Consider the following 4,226-nt stretch of genomic DNA (forward strand, 5'->3'; position numbering starts at 1 on the left):
TAAAAAATAAGTATAATGCATCAATTCCTTTCAATTCACTCAGAAAAGCAGCTGACATTCATATGGGTGAATTTTAACATCAGAATGTTGGCAATGAGATAAATCAGGATCAGACAGAGTGATTTGTGAAGTACACTGGAAACATAAATCATTATTAAGTTAGGCCACTCCTTGAGCACAAGCTTTCAAATGGGAGTGAACCAATACATTCTTCATTGGGAGGTTTCTAATCATCATGTAAGAGATTCCTTTTAAAGCATATGAACCATTCCAGGTGTTTGGGAGGGGCTGCTGCGTTCATAAAACGGGAGAGTGGTAGAGTCGGGGGACATCACAACAGCCAGTTTACTGTGACTCCTTCCTTCTCAATGAAGCAGGAGGAGACTGAGGTAAAGTAGAAGACTTGGCACTGAAAAAGAAAAACACCCCAAAAATACATTTCTTTATATACTGATAATAACCATCTGCCCAGCTAAAAAAAGGAGACAAAACCAACGTGGACCTGTGGAACACAAACTGGATAAATCTGTTGGACTTTGACACATATCATGACTGAATAGCTGCCACAACATGTCAGCTTGAAGCCAAGTTGGAGATCATTATGTTTCAGTTCAATGTTCAAGAGGTCATCATGCTCACCCTTCAAAATAAACATTTTGCATTTCACTGCTAATTAATTCTCAATCATCCATCTTTTCTTATTATCTCAAATTAAATCAAAATGTCGTACGCTCATAAACTCTGTCTTCTGAGTTTAGTGGCCACATTTCCTGAGTAGCCACCTCTAGAGCTGTTCCCAAAAGTCTGGCCATCAGCCCCTCACAAAACCGAAAGCTTTGCCCAATGCCCACCACGTGAGCGACTACCCCGGAAGGTAGCCTAGCGGTTAAGAGTGTTGGGCCAGTAACCGAAAGGTCGCTGGTAATATGGGAGTGAACCTTGAGCAAGGCAGTTAACCAACAACAACTGTTGTTAAATGAGGAAGACATATCAGTTGAATGCATTCAGTTGTGCAACTGACTAGGTTTTCCCTATTCTGGATCAAAAATGGGTTTAGGTGGTCAGCATGGCAAGATTTTAGAGGTTCCTATTTTACGGTGTAGAGATATTTTAGCAGTTTTAAAGCTCATTTCCTGCAAATCTACACATTTTGCCATGCAGCCAAGTGAAACTATTGCAGTTTTATAGCTAATTTAAAAGCTACACAATTACAAAATCAATATTGATAAATTCATTGTTTTGGGAATTTTTTATTCTCCCTGTGTCTAGCTTTTATGTTGATGATTGTTAGTTCTCAAAGATTATATTATAATAAAATATATACATACATACACTACCGGTCAAAAGTTTGGACACCTACTCATTCAAAGGTTTTTCTTTATTTTTACTATTTTCTACATTGTAGAATAATACTGACGACAACAAAACTATGAAATAACACATATGGAATCATGTAATAACCAAAAAAGTGTTAAACAAATCATATATTTAAGATTCTTCAAAATAGCCACCCTTTGCCTTGATGACAGCTTTGCACACGCTTGGCATTCTCTCAACCAGCTTCACCTGGAATGCTTTTCCAACAGTCTTGAAGGAGTTCCCACATATGCTGAGCACCTGTTGGTTGCTTTTCCTTCACTCTGCGGTCCAACTCATCCCAAACCATCTCAATTTGGTTGAGGTCGAGGGATTGTGGAGGCCATGTCATCTGATGCAGCACTCCATCACTCTCCTTCTTGGTAAAATAGCCCTTACACAGCCTGGAGGTGTGTTGGGTCATTGTCCTGTTGAAAAACAAATGATATTGGGACTAAGCCCAAACCAGATGGGATGGCGTATCACTGCAGAATGCTGTGGTAGCCATGCTGGTTAAGTATTCCTTGAATTCTAAATAAAAATCACAGACAGTGTCACCAGCAAAGCACCCCCACACCAGAACACCTCCTCCTCCATGCATTACGGTGGGAAATACACATGCGGAGATCATCCGTTCACCCACACCGTGTCTCACAAAGACACGGCGGTTGGAACCAAAATTCTCCAATTTGAACTCCAGACCAAAGGACAAATTTCCACTGGTCTAATGTCCCTTGCTCGTGTTAATAAGTCCAAGCAAGTCTCTTCTTCTTATTGGTGTCATTTAGTAGTGGTTTCTTTGCAGCAATTTGACCATGAAGGCCTGTATCATACAGTCTCATCTGAACAGTTGATGTTGAGATGTGTCTGTTACTTGAACTCTGCTTATTTGGACTGCAATTTCTGAGTCTGGTAAAGCTAATGAACTTATCCTCTGCAGCAGAGGTAACTCTGGGTCTTCCATTCCTGTGGCGGTCCTTGTGAGAGCCAGTTTCATCATAGAGCTTGATGGTTTTTGCGACTGCACTTGAAGAAACTTTCAAAGTTCTTGAAATGTTCCGTATTGCTTGAACTTCATGTCTTAAAGTAATGGACTGTCATTTCTCTTTGCTTATTTGAGCTGTTCTTGCCATAATCTGGACTTGGTCTTTTACCAAATAGGGCTATCTTCTGTATACCTCCCACCCCCCCTACCTTGTCACAACACAACTGATTGGCTGAAACGCATTAAGGAGGAAAGAAATTCCACAAATTAACTTTTAAGGAGGCACACCTGTTAATTGAAATGCATTCCAGGTGACTACCACATGAAGCTGGTTGAGAGAATGACATTAGTGTGCAAAGCTGTGATCATGGCAAAGGGTGGCTACTTGAAGAATCTCAAATATATTTTGATTTGTTTAACACTTTTTTGGTTACTACATGATTCCATGTGTTATTTCATAGTTTGAATGTCTTCACTATTATTCTACAATGTAGAAAATAGTACAAATAAAGAAAAACCCTTGAATGAGTAGGTGTTCTAAAACTTTTGACCGGTAGTGTAGGTCCATTGAAAAGCGTTTTTCCATCCCTAAATTGCCCGTTAGGACAAACGCCTTGGCGGCCCGCAAAGATTACAATGGCAGAAAAAACACTAAACAAACCATTTCTGCCAAGATGGCCACTGCGTTCACATTGCTCCACTACTGTGGCTGGTGTGTGTATATTCATATTAAATATTAGAAAGCTTTGCAAACAAAAATCATGCAGCATTTGGCAGAAACCAGCATCGGTATCATGCAGCATTTGGCAGAAACCAGCATCTGTAGCAATGGTAAATTAGTTAGGCTAATATACCAATAAGAATGAGAGTTTCAAACCTCTGCCAATTACAGCTAGTTTTCAGTTTTTCCCTCCCCACTCAGACCACTCCCAGACAGTCGTAGCTAAATTCTTGCTTGAGAAATTGCTCTTTGCTAGGAAGCGATTTGTTACTTTGACAATTTTAACTGAAAACAAATCACAGTATGGTATTTAATTGTTACCCAGAAATAAAACCGCTGCATTGGACCTTTTAAAACCCCCCCAAAAAATATTTCAGGTCTGTATGCCAGTAACAATAGCAACTTATTACAAATAACCTCATGTCAGTTCTGCACAAGAAACAAAATAACAAGCCTATACATTGGTGAGTATGTTAGAAAATTAATTAATAGTACAGCAACACGTAAACAATTGTTGAATGATAAGATTTGAAAAAAAGTGTCAATCCAATGAATCTGTTCTTCAGAAGAATAGTTCTGTGAATTTGACTATATTCCCACTTATTAGCATGATGCTAATGTTACATCACTAATGTTGGACTGCAATAGCCTATAGTCTCTTCCTTGATTGATATTGTTGTTATCCACATAGCTCGTCATTAAAAAACAACATCTTCTGCAACTTACCAAGTACACCTACAACACCGCCTGCTATTTTCCCAGCGTTGTCTGTAAATAAACAAACACAGAAGGAAGGTGACATGAATTTGCAGTGAAGCTGAATCATCACCTAAATAGGTCTTGAACCATCAAAGAGAACATCATACAGCTACAACATAAAAAGATGGATAGCAACTGGGTGATAGCTTACTGTTGGGGTCTGGGGTTGTATGAGTGGGGTCAGGTACACGATCTGTTACTTAAAGAAGTGATAGAGTTAACACACAGATTTAACAATGACTAATACAGCATACAGATGTTGGATAAAACAAATAAAATACTGTGGTGAAAGAATGTGGTGGTGTTAGTGGCATGGCATGCAAGTGAACAAACTAGTGTTACATTTCAACACATCCAGTATTTTATTTCCGTGTTAGAGGTAGGCCATGTGCTCGCATAGCTCAA

At 39.2% G+C, this 4,226-nt stretch overlaps 1 long non-coding RNA gene across 1 annotated transcript; it reads right to left on the reverse strand.

The window, feature by feature from the left end:
* Positions 1 to 310: 310 nt before the first annotated feature.
* On the reverse strand, positions 311 to 4,016 carry LOC311147538. Its single transcript, XR_014614801.1, has 3 exons — positions 3,973 to 4,016; positions 3,789 to 3,830; positions 311 to 409 (listed from the first exon to the last, which is right to left on the reverse strand). It is a non-coding gene; the product is annotated as an uncharacterized lncRNA (long non-coding RNA).
* Positions 4,017 to 4,226: the final 210 nt, after the last annotated feature.

This window comes from Coregonus lavaretus, assembly GCF_964263955.1.
Source record: "Coregonus lavaretus genome assembly, chromosome: 20".
Lineage (NCBI taxonomy): Eukaryota > Metazoa > Chordata > Actinopteri > Salmoniformes > Salmonidae > Coregonus > Coregonus lavaretus.